Here is a 16675-nt window from a genome sequence, read left to right as displayed (position 1 = left end):
CAGGCAAGAGCTGTGGTTTTAGTTGTCCTCCCTCATTGTCCTCCCCCAGGGTGAGGAAGCGCTGCGTCCAGCTCACAGCTGCCTCCAGGACCCGTGTCAGTCTACAGAAGTATGGGTGGACCACATGTCTCACAGAATGAATGTAAGGACAAACCACCTTGTTCATATCCTGCTTAGATGCTTCTGAAAAGCCCAGAGGCATCCATTTGTGCTCCCAAGTCCCTGCGTACTTTAGGAGCCTACATCCCAAGTAATTTTTCGTAGAATTTAGACTCCATAACTCATGTTTGGCATGTTAAGGCTCCTTAAAGTATGTTTCTTTGCTTTAAGCAGAACTGAGATTGTCTTGGAAATGCTACTATTCTTTTTTGGGGAAAAAAGTCTTAGGAAGGAGTAAGGCCAAGTGTACAGAAGAGATGCTATCTCGTGTGGCATGGCTGGAAAACACAGACGTGATCTGGGGCACTGGGGCACACAAAGCCCTTGCTCAGGTCCTTAATAAGCACCTGGTTTACTTTGTGTGCTTTCAATTTCTCTTCCTTTTAGTGAAGTTAAAGCAAGAGCAGCATATTACATCCTCCTCCCAACTTTTGAAAATACCAGCACAAATATTTCAGTAGCTGGTGGTGGTTTCACTGCAGTGACAGACTCTGGGGAGACCTTTTATTTTTTTGTAAAATGCTTTAACTTCCGGAAATATTTTTTTAAAAAACTGATTCTAAAACATTTTTTGTTTTTAAAAACTTTTCCCTTTTGTAAGTGAAATTACAAGTTCAAATTTTCACAATGCTTTGAGTAGAACAAAACATTTGGACCCCAGCAGATTTTGCTAAAGATGTTCAGAGCTGCTAACATCTAGAAAATCACTTATTTGCACGGGGCTAATTAGAACCCATCAAAGAATGAGAGAAACGAATCCCAACAATGCAGTTCCACGGTAGCGCTAAGATCTTGCAATTAAACTGCGCTGTAGGATTATGCATATTAGCACATGAATTACTCTTTAAATGATAAATGTTGAACCAAATAATTATCTACAGCTTCTGGGAAGGGATAATCAGTGAGGTTAGGCTGGTGAAATACAATGCTTTTCTTTTGCAAAATACAAATAGAAGTACAGCTTGCTGAAAACACAACAAATTGTTCCCCACGACTGAATTGCCAGGTTAAGCCACATTTCTTCTTTTTGAAATATGGGTGGCACGTTATGCTTTCTTCCCTTTAAAACCAGGCAGAATTAGAATAATCAAAACCTTGAGGAACGCCTACCAGATTTCCAGAGACTGACTGCAAAAACCTACGAAGGTGCTAATTTACGTCCTTCTCGCTCCAGCAAAGAGGGTGCTGGGAAGATCAGAGGCCGGCTGCGTGGCAGGGAGGGCAGCTGCGTGGGGATGTTGCTCTCCGTTTGACACCAGCATGGGCGAATGCAGCCTTGCTGCTGTGCCTGGGCTTGTGGGAGCCGGCTGCCTCCAGAGGGTCTGTACCTCTGCAATCCTCGTGCATGGCTGCAGTCGCCATGCACCTCTGCAATCCTCGTGCATGGCTGCAGTCGCCATGCACCATTGCAATCCTCGTGCATGGCTGCACTCACCAGGCACGGCTGCAGGCTTTGTGCATGGCTGCAAACCTCTTGCACGGCTGCAATACTTATGCACAGCTGCAGTCCTCGTGCACGGCCGTGCTGGGGTGGCCCTGGGCAAGTGCAAGGGGATTGATTACAGGGGTTTGGCCGCTGGTGCGGGGGGAAGACCCACACTTATCTCCCAAAGCAGCCCGGCACCGCCCTACCTCTCCCCTGGGCAGCAGGGCAGCCTGGGGACTGCTGTGCTTGGGCTTGAGCAGGGCTGGCCAGCAGCGGTGCAACGCTTTGCCGGCCTCCACGTGCAGCAGCAATTTACTGAGCCCTCCACCATTGCTCACTCGCCCAGGAAGTTTTAGCCCAGCCCCCTGCCCTGTGCCGGTGACCCTGAGGGGCATTGCCCGCAGGATCAGTCCCGATTTCTCCTGCTGGTGGGTCCCTGTCCAGAGCTGCCCCACAACCACCCCAAAAGATGCCAGCACCCTCTGACGCCGCTCCTCCTGAGCGCAGCCCATGATGGAAACCAGAGCAAGGAGGTTTGTGGCAAATGGAGCGACAGCGAGGCTTGCCGCAGGGCCGCTGCACAACCCCAGTGATGTGAGCGATTGCCCTCGCGCTATAAAATGCAATTTGTCAAAATGAAACCGCTCCGGCCGCAGGCACCCGACCGCAGCATCTGAGCAGCGCTGGAATTGCCACCACCACAAGAAAATAGGCAGCCGCCATTAGCAGGGAAATTCATCTTTTACCAGAGCCACAATGGGCCGTTAGCTTTTAACCAGGTTTTAGGGGTGGGAAACAGTTTTCCTGTTGGGCAAACCCTAACAAGGAAATAACTGGCTCCAAACATCCAGGGGCGGCGGGGAGTTCAGAGCAGAGTTAGCTCTGAACTCCGCAGCTTGAGCTCCTCGGTACAATGCAGCCGGCTCCTGCGCGTGGAGGAGCCGGTGGCGGAGCTGCAGGGAGCTGCCCTTATTTATTTGTTCCTACCGCACAGGCTGAGACAAGGACTGTGTTTTATGTTCCTCTGCAGGAAGGTGATAAAGTGCCTGGGAGCTGCTGAAAACCATTCACCAATAAATTCAAAGGGAAAGGCCATTTCTTGTGCCTTGGAAGGAGAGCTGAGGGATGCTGGAACCAGAGAAGACTGAAACGGCGCATGGTGCAGGAGTGTGGCGGGAGGCACCGGAGCAATTTTTCTGGTTCGTTTCATTGCTTGGTTGGTTTTTTTTTTTTCCCCCATCAATGATTTTTACTCTGCCTGTGGCTAGGCAATCAATATCTCTTTGCCACCAATAAATATTCCAGGCTTTTAAATGATGATGTATTCCAGGGTGAAACAAATTAAGTGTGTGATTGCTGCCCTCTTGTACTCAAACTAATTCTGTGGGTCTAAATGGAAACTTGGAGAGAGATTCCTGAACTGGATTCTCTGGTGCAGCAGATTTGAACAGGGGGAAAAACATCAGGTCTGGCTTCAGCTTGCCACTGATCCCTCTTCTTTCTTTCACTGAGCCAAAGCAGAGATTGGGGCGAGCCGTGTGAGCAGCTTCGCAGGCTGAATCCTTTGGGGACATGCACATGGCTGAGCATCGGCCTGCCCAGAGCACCGCAGTGCCCGTGTTTCCCTTGGCAGAAGTCTGCGGAGCTGGGTATGGATTCAACCGCCTGGCCTGCCAAGCATAGACCAGGCTGAGTGTCACTGGCTGAAACACCCGCACCCCAGGGTGCCACACCAGCAGGGACTTCAGCTTTGATCTGTTGGTGCGGTGGCTGGTTAGGGAGCATCCCCGAGGACCTGCTATTAAAAGCAATCCTTCCCTTCAACATCCATCCCAGGGACCTGGGTGGGAACCTATCTGGAGTCCCCAGAAGTCTGCTGTGGCTGTGACAGCAACCGATCCCATCCCCATGTGTCCAAGGGACAGCATGGCTTACTTTAGCACTGGGAAGCAAGCTGGTTTGCTTCTTAAGTGGAGTTGGATGATTTGGTGCAAATAAATTGTTCTAGGATATATTATTCTCTTTGGTTTCTCATGGTGTTTTGCTGAGGTGGTAGAGGGTTTGTGTAGCGACTGCCGCTGTGTTTCTCTCGCAGTGTCACTGCTGCTTGAACCTTACAGCAGAGAAACTTTATGGGACAGTCCAGGAAATATTTGACTCTGTATCCCAACTTCTGCTACAACGAGAGCTATTGCTTTGCAGGATTAAGACAACTGCGGAAGACGAAGGGCAAAGACACTGGGTACAGCCCTCTGACAATTACTCACTGCTGCCTCCTACACGTGGGTGGGGATGAAGCAGAGGCACGCACCACAAAAGCGATCGAAAGGGACTTCAGGCTCTTAGGGCAGTCACTGAAGGATTCGAGAGCGCAGGTAATATTCTCCTCCCTCCTTCCAGCTGAGGGCAGCAATCTTGGGTGGAACAGGTGGACACAGTCCATAAATGCATGGCTCCGTGGCTGGTGTTAGCACCACAACTTTGGGTTCTTTGACAATGGGGTGGCCTACATGGCACCGGGCCTGATGAACCCTGATGGGATTCATCTCTCTCAAAGGGGGAAGAGGATCTTTGCCCAAGAACTAGCAGGGCTCATCAACAGAGCTTTAAACTAGGCTCGAAGAGGGAAGGGGATAACACTGGGCTTGCCAGCGACATGTTGTGGGACAATGTGCCCAGGTTGGAGGGATGGGGAGCTGGCGAGGGCCCTCGGCCTACTGCTCAGAGACATGCTGGATGCACTACAGCACGCTTGAAGCCTAGAGGAGATGAGCCAGGGGCCCCGGATCCAACAGGAACCAACGGGCAACACTGGGAAGATACATCAAAAGAATCCCAGCCACCCCAGCCAGTAAGTCAGCCTCATCGGGGGCACAACTGAAACGCCTCTATGCAAATGCACGGAGCATGGGGAACAAACAAGAGGACCTGGAGACATGTGTGTGCTTGCAAGGCTATGACCTTATTGGCATTACAGAGACGTGGTGGGATAGCTCCTGTGACTGGAGTGTTGGGATGGAAGGGTACAGGCTCTTTAGGAAGGACAGGCAGGGCAGGTGAGGAGGGGGCGTCGCCCTCTATGTCAACGACCAGCTGGAGTGCATGGAGCTCCACCTGGGGATGGAGGAGGAGACCACCGAGAGCATATGGGTCAGGATTAAAGGGAGGGCTGGGGACATCATAGTGGGGGTCTGCTACAGGCCACCTGACCAGGGAGACCAAGCAGATGAAGCCCTCTATAGGCAGATAGGAGCAGCCTCACGCTCACAAGCCCTGGTCCTTATGGGGGACTTCAACCACCCTGACATCTGCTGGAGGGACAACACAGCTGAGCGTAAGCAATCCAGGAAGTTCCTGGAACGTGTTGATGATAACTTTCTCCTCCAAGTGATAGAGGAGCCCACAAGGAGAGGTGCCATGCTGGACCTTATTCTCACCAATAAGGAGAGACTGGTAGGGGACATGAAGCTCAAGGGTAGCCTTGGCTGCAGTGACCACAAAATGGTGGAATTCAGGATCCTCAGGGCAGTGAGGAGAGCACTCAGCAAGCTCACTACCCTGGACTTCAGCAGAGCAGACTTTGGCCTCTTCAGGGATCTGCTTGGTAGAATACCATGGGACAAAGCCCTGGAAGGAAGAGGGGCCCAAGACAGCGGGCTAATATTCAAGCATCACCTCCTCCAAGCTCATGAGCGATGCATCCCAACAAAGAGGAAGTCAAGCAAATCCACCAAGAGGCCCCCATGGATGAACAAGGAGCTCCTGGGCAAAGTCAAACAAAAAAAGGAAGCCTGCAGAGGGTGGAAGCAAGGGCAGGTAGCCTGGGAAGAATACAGAGAAACTGTCCGAGCAGCCAGGGAGCAGGTTAGGAAAGCCAAAGCCCTGATAGGAATTAGTCTGGCCAGGGATGTCAAGGACAACAAGAAAAGCTTCTATATGTATGTCAGTGATAAGAGAAGGACGAGGGAAAATGTGGGTCCCCTCCAGAATGAAATGGGTGAACTGGTTACCCAGGATATGGAGAAGGCTGAGGTACTCAACGACTTCTTTGCCTCAGTCTTCACTGGCAAATCCTTGAGCCACACTGCCCAGGTCATAGAAGGCAGGGACTGGGAGAATGAAGAACTGCCCACTGTAGGAGAAGATCAGGTTCGAGAGTATCTAAGGAACCTGAAGTTGCACAAGTCCATGGGACCTGATGAGTTGCATCCCCGGGTCTTGAGGGAACTGGCAGATGAAGTGGCCAGGCCACTCACCATCATATTTGAAAAATCGTGGCAGTCTGGTGAAGTTCCCGCTGACTGGAAGAGGGGGAACATAACCCCCATTTTTAAGAAGGGTAAAAAGGAAGACCCAGGGAACTACAGGCCGGTCAGTCTCACCTCCATGTCTGGCAAGATCATGGAGCAGACCCTCCTGGAGACTATGCTCAGGCACATGGAAAACAAGGAGGTGATTGGTGACAGCCAACATGGCTTTACTAGGGGCAAATCGTGCCTGACAAACTTGGTAACCTACTATGATGGGGTTACAGCATTGGTGGATAAGGGAAGGGCAACTGACGTCATCTGCCTGGACTTGTGCAAGGCATTTGACACTGTCCCGCGCAACATCCTTGTCTCTAAATTGGAGAGACATGGATTCGATGGATGGACCACACAGTGGATAAGGAATTGGCTGGATAGTCGCACTCAAAGAGTTGTGATCAACGGCTCAATGTTCAAGTGGAGAACGGTGACGAGTGGTGTTCCTCACGGGTTGGTACTGGGACCGGCACTGTTCAACACCTTTGTCGGCGACATGGACAGTGGGATCGAGTGCACCCTCAGCAAGTTTGCCAATGACACCAAGCTGTGTGGTGTGTTTGACATGCTGGAGGGAAGGGATGCCATCCAGAGGGACCTTGACAGGCTGGAGAGGCGGGCCCATGCAAACTACATGAAGTTCAACAAGGCCAAGTGCAAGGTCCTGCATGTGGGTCAGGGCAATCCCAAGCACAACTATAGGCTGGGCGAGGAATGGATTGAAAGCAGCCCTGAGGAGAAGGACTTGGGGGTATTGATTGATGAGAAGCTCAACATGAGCCGGCAATGTGCGCTTGCAGCCCAGAAAGCCAACCGTGTCCTGGGCTGCGTCACAAGAGGTGTGACCAGCAGGTCGAGGGAGGTGATCCTGCCCCTCTACTCCACTCTGGTGAGACCCCACCTGGAGTACTGCATCCAGCTCTGGGGGCCCCGGTACAGGAGAGACATGGAGCTGTTGGAGCGAGTCCAGAGGAGGGCCACGAAGCTGATCAGAGGGATGGAGCACCTCTCCTGTGAGGACAGGCTGAGAGAGCTGGGGTTGTTCAGCCTGGAGAAAAGGCAGCTCCAGGGAGATCTAATTGCGGCTTACCAGTTTCTGAAGGGGGCCTACAGGAAAGATGGTGAGGGACTGTTTATCAGGGAGTGTAGTGACAGGACAAGGGGTAATGGGTTCAAGCTGAAGGAGGGTCAATTTAGATTAGATGTTAGAAAGAAATTCTTTACTGTGAGAATGGTGAGGCACTGGAACAGGTTGCCCAGAGAGGTTGTGAAGGCCCCATCCCTGGAAGTGTTCAAGGCCAGGTTGGATGAGGCTTTGGGCAACATGGTCTAGTGGAGGGTGTCCCTGCCCACAGCAGTGTGGTTGGAACTAGATGGTCTTTAAGGTGCCTTCCAACCCTAGCCATTCTATGTTTCTATGATCTTTGCTGGGAGCAGACATTGCATTGTAAAACACAGCCAGCCCAGAGCAGGCAGATACCTCATGTCGGTGACCAGCAGCCCCACTCGCTCATTCCCCACAGCCGTCACTGCCAGATCCTGGCCTCCTGGGTGGGGGATGGAGATCCCCATGCAGGGTTGTCATTCTCTCCCCCTTCTTCTTCGGGGTGGGGGGGAGGGTCTTGCCGTTTTAATAGTGGCCATAGTGTACTATCTGTGCATTAATCCTCATTAGCTTGTACATGCATGCTGGGCCTTGGCATTTGCCATCAAGAAAATGAAGTCCTCCCAGTTTCAGGTCACCCTGTCCTGGTTTTGTACCAAAGCTTTTCATATCAACAGCCATTTCATTTCAATAAGCTAATAATAACCCCTGCAAAGCCTGTATATCAGCAAAAGGCTCTCCACAGCTGCAACTGTCAGCAAAACAGGAGCTAACACTGTGGAGGGGCGAGTGCTGAGGAAGTCTGACCCCTTGTCCGTGGTGAATCTCAAGCAGCGTTCACCAAGCCAGGCCCATCACGGGGCTTTGGCTCTGTCCTAGCCCCTCTCTGTCATGCTGTTGGTTGAGTTATCGCTTGGGAGAGGAGGGAGCAGTGCAAGACCAGGTTCCACAAATAATTACCAAAGTCTTTACTCATCCTTTCTCTCCAAGGAGAAGCCCCTGGATGCCAAAGGAGGCCAGAGGAATGCTTTGGGTCTTCCACTGCAACGAGAACCAGCTCCGAAAAAATTTTCATTGGTGTCTGGTGGGAATATTTGGAGCACCAGGGCTGAGCCTGCTGCTTCTCATAGAAATCAGCAGGAATTTTGTTGCACGCTTCTCTGGCCCAACTCTGCTCCCATGGCTGGCAACTGCCGCTAAAGAAAAGCGGGGTTTGCTGCGGAGGGTATTTGAAGTGGAGGGTGCTGGGGAAGGGGCAGGCTGCCTGCTGGGAGGTCCTTTGGCCTGAGTGCCCCTGTAGCCCTGAGGCCTGATGTTCATTTTTCTCTCCCTTGGGTTTTGCCCAAGGTAGCCTGCAGGTTTGCCGCTGGCCAGTGTGCAGCTCGTGCAACGTGGGGCCCCGGGGCTGGGGGTGAACCGGGGAGATAAGCTATCTGTAAGCATAAACGTGCCTTTAGCCTTGCACGCCTTGTAGGAAAAAGGAGAATTTCTGAAAAGGAGGACATGCTGAGAGAGGGGCTGGACAGTGCATGCCTTGTTTCTCACCCTCTTTCCAGCAGCACCCGCTGCTGAGTCCTTTTGGAGGCAGGCTACAGAATGAAAGCCCTGTTAGACCCAGTGCAACAGTTCCTAGGTGACAAAAATACAGGTATTTATGAATTGATGAACATGGGATACTTCTGACCCTGTGCAAACAGAAGAAATACCCTGCTTAGGGGCTAAGCCCTGAGATCTTCTAATGACCAGGGCACTTGTGGCTTTTTTCTTGCAGCTCTGGTATCTGGGTGCCTTGATATTCATCCATGTGCTGCAAGATTTGAAACGTGTATCCTCAAGCCAGTGTGCTGTTCAAAAAGTAGTAATATGGGCAATTTTTCAATCCTCTAGCACAGTTTGGAGCATAACTCTCATGGGCTGCAGTGAAACTTCCAGGCAGGCAAAGTGGTGGAGCCAGTGGAGGTGTTGCAAGGTGCTGCTGAGCTCTGCCGCTGCAGCAAACCTCATGAGCAGCCAACGACTCAGGTCTCTGCTGTATTCCCTAACAAAATGCTGACAGATCTGGTGTCTTTGTATTAATCACTGCAAATCCAGCTCTCCACTGTTAGTATCTTCCCAGGGTTTTGTGTATCTTGGCGTGTTTAGATAACCAAATGATTTTTTGAGTCCTCTGCTGAGGAAAAACACTGGTAGCAGACTCCTAGGAGGCAGCACCATGGGCTGAGTAAAAACCGCAGAGCCGTTCTGTGTTACACTCGTTGCAAAGGGAAAAACCTAGGACCACTGCGCCATTGCCATACACTGCGCCGTATTTCAAAATGAGCCTGACGTGGATGGGCAAGCAGATTCTCAGCTGAGCAGAGTCTGTTTCCACTGTGCCCTGCAGTTTCTGTGAGCTCGGTGGCCTGCAGAATGTGCTAATAAACGAGCAGCGTTCCTGCTAATTTAGCGTAATAACGCTCAGTACCTCCCTGAGAGGCTGTAAGGAATGAGCTGCATCTACTGCAGCCCAGGGGAGCTGCATCCTTCTCCTCGCCACGCTGCTGTTTCTGTGGTACCTTTTATGTCAGGTCCGAGATGGAGAGAAGCACCTGAGCACCAGGGATTTTATACCACATGTGTTACTCCACAAACCCCAGTCTTCACGGCTCCCTCTTTGGCCAGGGTGCTTTTAGGTCAGGTATGTAGCTCTGCCCACAGCCTGTGCACCTACCTCAAGGTCTAACTTGCTGTGCTGCTTACTGCTTTTATTTGCACAAGTTTTCAAAACTTTGTCACAGTGGCCAAACTTGATGGATTGCCTGCCTGAAGTAGCTGGATGATCAGCTGAAGTGTTTATTTGGGCGTATTGTGTCCTAATATTTTAATTGCTGAGTTCAGCCTGCAAACTGTTTTGGGGAACTCTCTTTGGTATTCCCTGTTCCTGAAGTGAAACCCCCTTTGTCCGTACATTTAATGCTTTCCTATATAAAGGAAAACAGGATTTTATGTTTGAGTAAGTAGAATGTAAAGCACTATCCAGCAGGTCAGTTTAATGTGGGGCTGCTTTCTGTTGATGGGCAAGAACACACTTCTGTTTGTTTTTCTTCAGTTTTTGTGATACTCTCTTTCTGTGAAAAATGAGCACTGCCAAGAAGAGATGAAACTATGGCTTAGCTATGAAAGGGAAGTACAGAAGGCTGACAATCCGGGAAAAATACCATGCAAAGGCAGAGCTGCTTTTCGGGCTGATTTCCCTGAGCTGTGTGATTGCTGGGGTGCTCACGGCCAGGCTTGTGGTTTCCTTAAAAGGCGCCCACACAGATTTCGTTTCCCTGCAACCCGCGTGCATGACCCTATGGTATTTCTGGCAAGTCCCCGTCACGTGCCTGCCAGCAGCTGCCAGCACGAAACATGACGGTCGGATGTGCCGCCAGCCTGGGGAGCCTGAAGTGTTGCTAAAGCACAAGCCTATGGATATTGAGGAAACAGTCAGGAAGCATCATCCCAGAAAAGAGTCTTCAACAGAGGTAGACTCAGAGATGGCATTTCTCTCCTCTCCCAAAGTCACCAGATGCAATTGCAGGTGCTGATGGGCTACCTGGCATCGCCTGGCACAGAGCTAGAATGAGAAGGGGACCCAGTGCTGCCATTGAGCTAGCGGTGGCACGCCAGGTATCTCCTCTTCTCCTCCTGCTGCCAGAGAGGCGGGTAATTACCGTATCCATTTTAGAAATGAAGAAACTAATGCATGCATAGGCGGAAGGGTTGAGTTTTAAGAATATGTGGGTGTCTGAGATGCAAATGCTTTGGGATACACCACGTCGTGCCTGATTTGCATCTGTAGGCATCTAAATACTTGTACCGATCTGACCCAGAGGGCCGTGTGCGAGGGCACAGGGAGCACGAGCAGCGGCACAGGGTGAGCTCCCTCGCTCCCTCGCTGGGGATTCCTCGCTCCTGACGGTGCCTGGGCCAGTCACTCCCCTGCCTTTGGACCCATTCCGAGGACAAGTGCTCCTGGGTTCCCCAGAATGGTAGCGATGATGGGGTGGGATGGGACAGGACAGAAGGGGATGGTTTCCCTCTTCACCCTGCAAGAGCAGCCTGCATTGGCAGCCTCGCTGATCCTCCCAGCTCCTCCTCCATGCTAGCTTTTTTATTTCAAATAGAAATCTATTTCGAAACTCAGCAGATTTATTTTGCTTCAGGAGTAGGAAACCTGTCGGTTTTGCCTACCTGAATATTGTCCCAGCCCAGGCTGGATGCTGCGTGTCACCTGCCAGGCGCCGTCAATGCTCCTGGGCAGGAGGCAGAGCCGATGCCCCACGCTCGCCTCTCCCAGTCCCTGCAGGACTTTGGACACTCCTCTTTATGATGATGACAGGGATGTTGAAAGCTATCGCCCAAGCTGAACTGTGAAAGAGTGAGGGAGATTACCTCAGTGGAAAAATAGATATAATTATCTGTAATATGCTCAGTAACTGTGTATGCGATCATTTCCTCCTGAAGACCTTGGTGCACTTGAAAAGAGAAACTTCCTGGTTTCTGTGCAAAGAGTGTCATCATGATTTATCATTAATGAACCATCCTGTTCCTAACCTTCGTTTTCCAGTTTTCGGTACACCTGTGGGATCATTTGCTCTAGAAAAACAGCCAGAGTCCAGCTCAGATTTTTTGGGGAGCTTTGAGGGACAATTTTGTTAAAGATCAAGAAGTACATTTTCAGCTGCAGCCAAAGGCTTTTCCTTTCTTTCTGAGTCTAATCAGTGGGTTTCCTAACATTGCCATAACTCTGAAGTCCACCTGCAGGCATCTGCTCGCCTGTTTCTGTTGAAGTGTGGTCCTGCCATTATCCCAGAGGGCATCTAGATGGGTGGCTGGATCTGGCCCTCCCTTAGCATGGCCTTTCTATGTGCTTTCCCACTTTCGGTTTCTTCCATACGAGCAAAGAAACAGAAGTCTTTGCTCCCAGGGCAGGGACTTAGCTTTATCCTCATGTGGCAAGAAATGTAAAGTTGAAAAACGTTGAGGTTTTTTCCAAAGTCTTTACCATAATGGTGATTAAAAAAAATCTAATTCGCTTCCCTGTGTGGCATGACCTTAGTACAGTATTTGAATGAGGGTACCCTTTCACCCATGGCCACTTGCACTGGTCTGCTTTTCAAGGTCCAAAATGCAAGCCCTGTTTTCACAAGTAATACTAAGATGCTTTATTTTAAAAAAAAAAAAAAACAACCAACAAACCAAAACCTGAAGAAAAAAAATTCCTTTTCAGGAAAAAAGTATGAAAACAAATATGTGAGCAATATGATAGAAAACCACAGCCTTTTTGTGGGGTAGGGTTCTGCAGCTGAAATGCCAAATTCTGTATCAGTCCGAACTACTGCCGATCATCAGTTAACCAAAAATATTTGTTTATTTCCACAGCTGACTCCAGTTTTTTTACACTCCTCCCCTGTAACTGGCAGGGGACTAACAGCAGTGGGAGCCCAGGAGGAGGCAGGTTTGGGGAAGAGGCACGAATGTCACGATAGCAGTGCCATAGGTGTCTGAGAAACACCGTGCAGAAGAAACAAGAGCAACCGGCACTGCTGCAAACGCCTGATCGCACGAGACTGGTAATGTGGGAGCCTCACACCAGCACAGGGAGTAAAATAAAAGGCCTCCCTGGTGAAAGTGGGAATTGTTAGAGGCTGACGTTCAACAGGGCGGTGGGATCAATGGGGAAGCTCTTGAGAAATGTGTGCTGCGATCTCTGACATTTCATCCCTTATCAGGTTTGAGTCAGTGTCTTCTGCAGCACAGTTATACAGTGAGGCGAGGTGGGCTTGGTGATAATAAGTTTTTTATTCTAGTGACCTTGGTTTTGGTTGAATGTCTTGGCTTGGACCTTTTGCTATTGCTAATATGTGTGCTGAGGAACAGCGCTGCAATGCTCAGAAGATGCCAATTAGAAAATCAGTGAGGTCATCTCACACCACCTTTTCCAAGCTCTTTGCCTAGGCTTCTCCAGCCTCTGAAAACAAATCACAAATATGCTTAAATACTTACTCCCTGGGGCACGGGCTCTTTTGAAGGCTACCTGTCCTGCAGGAGCCAGAGCCTGTGCTGCAGGGGTTCCGTGTCACTTTGGGAGGGTTCAGGGGAACCGGCATATACCTCTCCGTTCACAGTGGCTGTTATACAGAGGTGGCTGGGCAGGATGAATGGTGCCCTGGGGACACCCCGTGAGCCTTGGCTGGGGGTGCCCCTTGCATCTGTCAGGTCCCTGCTGCAGGCTAGAGGCCACGATGGGGCTGGAGGTTGCCCTGGCCACAGAGAAGAGGTGCCCCAGGTGCACATCTCTTCCTGGAAGTTTTTGGCACTGGCCCCTTGCTGTCTTAATCCTTTCCTTCCTGTCACTGGTAAAGCTCCTGCACTGAGAGTAGAGGGTGCTGCTCCTTCTCTCACCACCTCCCTCAGCAGCCCCTCCTTTCCTGTAACTGTTCTTCTCTTTGGGAAGCCTCCGCCCTCCCCCGCCCCTGATATTTAGCTATATTTCCCTCTTACCTTTCATGTCCATTGTTGCTTCTTGTTGTCTTCTCTTTTTTTTGGTTTGCCTTGTTTGGAGCCTCTCTGCATGGACAGGGGCAGAGCTAGCATCTTCCCTCTTCTTTGCCTAGGACACGGCTCACATCATACATTTCCTTCAGTTCCTGGATGAATTTACTGTCAGACCATAGCACAACTGGGTGAAAACCCACATTCCAAGAGCAGTTATGTATAGCTCAGCATTAGACTGTCATAAATTTACTCGCTTTCAGGGTTTTCTTTAAAAAGTTGGTGACAGAGCAGTGAATATGCTACTTGTGGGTGCTTGGGGTTGGAAGAAGTTGTAACTCCCTTCTCAGGAGGAAAGACAAGCACAAGCTGAAACACCCAAGCTGCAATCAGTGGCAGAACATCACTCCAGGAAGCATCATGGCTCCTCAACGGGTGTTGGCTTTCTAAGGCACCTCACATACTCTGCCAGAGTAATTAGTAGTGATCTGAATCAGACATCGCTATGTACATGTCTGTCTACAATGGTGGCATGTTTCGTCATACATCTGCAGTCAACAGCAGTTTTGAGGTGGATACACTGCCTAGCCCACAGTAATCACCTGCCTTGTGCTCGTTGTCACCCAGCGCGGGAGGTGTTTGTCCCAACGATCGGTCCTTCGGGTTCCTGCTCGGGTCAAAGCTTGGCTGCTCGTGGTGAGCACCAGTCTCTGTGGCTGAGCACTCCCAAAGCTGAGATCACCCTTCATTTATCTGCCTGGTATCTGCAAGAGGTCCTTGCTGTTTGCAGAGAGGCAGTTGCTTTGCACAGATCCTCGCGTTGTCTCCATGTCGCTCTGGGAGTCCCAGGCTTGCTGAGGGGCAGGGAATGAGAAGGGAAGGACAAAGCTGGGGGGAGATGTGCTTAGTTTAGCTGGGAAAAGTCAGGCATTGCTTCAACCAAAGGAAAGAGCAGGTTTTGATCCCACTGTGTTTTCATTTGTTCTGAAGGAAAAAAATGAGTAGTTTACTGGGTGCAACACAGACATTTCACTCTCAGCCCAGTGGCTAGGTAAACACCTCCCAGTCAAACCCTTAAGTTTACCATAAGAAAGCTGGAAAATAGGGGATATAGTGTTGCTCTTTCACCAAAAAATATTAATAACATGCAGCATGGACTCTGCCTTTTCTCTGACTACCCTGTAAAATGCCACCTGTCATGCTGTGGCATAGGTGTAGGTGTAGCAACAGTTGGTCAGGTCTAGACACCACCTCTTGCTCCGAGCGGCCACGCTGAGGTCATGTCTCTGTTCATTTTATTTTATTAATTTGTTTTTTAATTCTTTGCTTTCACAAAAGGCCTGTAATACATGATGGAAGGAGGGGAAAAATTAACCACTGGACTTTCGTGGCTTCTTCCTTGCTCTCTCCAAGAGACTTTTGGAAGCCAGGAAGGTGCCACGAGGGATGCGGGTGTCCCTTGTCCCTTTGCAGTGCCAGCTGGGAACCATCCCAGGTGGAAAGCACCCATGGGTGGATCAGTGGCCCAGGGCTACCCAGCTGTGGAGGCCATCAGCAGTGGGGCTGGCAGGGAGCCGGCGTCCTTCGGCTCTTCCCTCACCTGGGGGACAAAAGGGAAACACCTCGGCAGGGAAGCACAAAATGGCAGCGGCGGAAAGGAAAGCATGCAAGGTGAAAAGGCTTATGCATCCTCAGGAGGAGAGAAAGGTGGGAAAGGCAGAGCGAGGAGACATGAGGAAACGTGAGGAGGAGGGGCCGGCACGAGGCGGAGGGGAAGGGTGAAAGGCCTCCTTTCCCAGAAGGGAGCTATGGAGATGCCAGCACTGTGGAGCCAGCAGTTGGGGCAGGACAAGGGGTGTGGGTGAGAAGGAGGGAGACACAGACCGGCGGTACCTGTTTTGTGCTGCTTCACCCGTGACTACTCGTGCAACTCTTCAGACCTGCCTTTGTGCTTCATTTTTTTTAATCAGCCCCCAGGATCTCAATGTAAACTCTCTCGTCTTACCCCAGCTAGGACCAGCACTCCTCTCTCTGTGCCCTCTGTGCCAGCTGTGCTCCATTTCCTTCCCCGGAAAGCTCGCTTCCCTCTGCCAGCCCACAACGGTCGTCCACAGCAGAAGTGTCCATTGGCTCCATCGAGGCAGCCTCTCCCCACGTCACCCCCTTCGGATGAAATGTGGGCACCTGCAGATAGTGGTGTGATTTAGATCAGCCTCTGATACGGTCACGCTTCTCAGATGTCTGCAGCTTTCAAAATGCTTCTTAGGAGGAGGACAAACATGTGCTCTGTGCCCGATGGAGCTTCCCGAGCCTTGGACAGAGTAAATGGTTTGCTACAAAGCACTATATGACAATCCTGTCCTCGGTGGTGCCTTGGGTTGGTAGTTTTTTCTAGACTTGAAGCTTTGAGACATGGTATAGCGGTACAAAATGACATGTGTGTTTGTGGTATATGTATCCAAAGCAAACGAGGATATCAGAAAGGAGGACTAGATGTCCTCATTTTCTGGAAGGGAGCTATCATTTGATGGAGGATCAGACAATCTCCTTTGAAAGAGTTCTGGTTTTCAGGGGAAGTATCGGATTTACGTTGGTTTGGTGTCTTGTTCTCTGTTGCATGTTCCTAGCAGGGACTGTGCTTGCCTGCAGTGCTGGTAGATCAAATTTATTCACATACCTCCTGTCTTGTGTTTCAGCTGCTTTGGCAGCTCTCTAACTCCCAGTCATGGTGGGACACTGCTGGGGATGGGACATGCAGGGAGCATAACAAGGAATTTCACAGGTGTAGTGTCTCTCAGAACAGAGGATGGGGATGTCTAGGCACTGGGAAAAGGCAGTCAGCGGGAAGATAGCAGTGTCCCTTGTGTGAGCCAGGAAGGCTTCTGGCTCTGTCTGACCTCCAGGAGCCACGCTGGGGATGATGGGCTGGGGGTCTCTGGTCCCCAGCCAGCTGAGGCCTCGCCTTTTCACATCATGGAGCATCACTTGTGAGTGAGACCACAGCAGCTGACCAGCTAATGGTCTCCTGCAGCCCCGTGGGCACCCAGCCCCGTATAGAGAGGGGTGCCAATAGGGATCTGAGACACCCGCTTACCAGCCAGGGGGTACTGACCTGCCGCAATGTCCCAAGGTGTAGCTTTCTTCAGCAAAATCACAGGAAAT

The 16675-nt window shown here is 50.7% G+C and overlaps 1 long non-coding RNA gene across 1 annotated transcript; it reads left to right on the top strand.

Annotated features, from left to right (window-relative positions):
* Positions 1-7321: 7321 nt before the first annotated feature.
* LOC142601310 (uncharacterized) lies at positions 7322-13011 on the top strand. Its single transcript, XR_012834913.1, has 3 exons — positions 7322-7813; positions 7985-8219; positions 12401-13011. It is a non-coding gene; the product is annotated as an uncharacterized LOC142601310 (long non-coding RNA).
* Positions 13012-16675: the final 3664 nt, after the last annotated feature.

Source organism: Balearica regulorum, chromosome 3 (genome assembly GCF_011004875.1).
Source record: "Balearica regulorum gibbericeps isolate bBalReg1 chromosome 3, bBalReg1.pri, whole genome shotgun sequence".
NCBI classification, from domain to species: domain Eukaryota; kingdom Metazoa; phylum Chordata; class Aves; order Gruiformes; family Gruidae; genus Balearica; species Balearica regulorum.
Note: the sequence above shows the minus strand (reverse complement) of the source record. Positions and strands in the feature narration are given on the sequence as shown.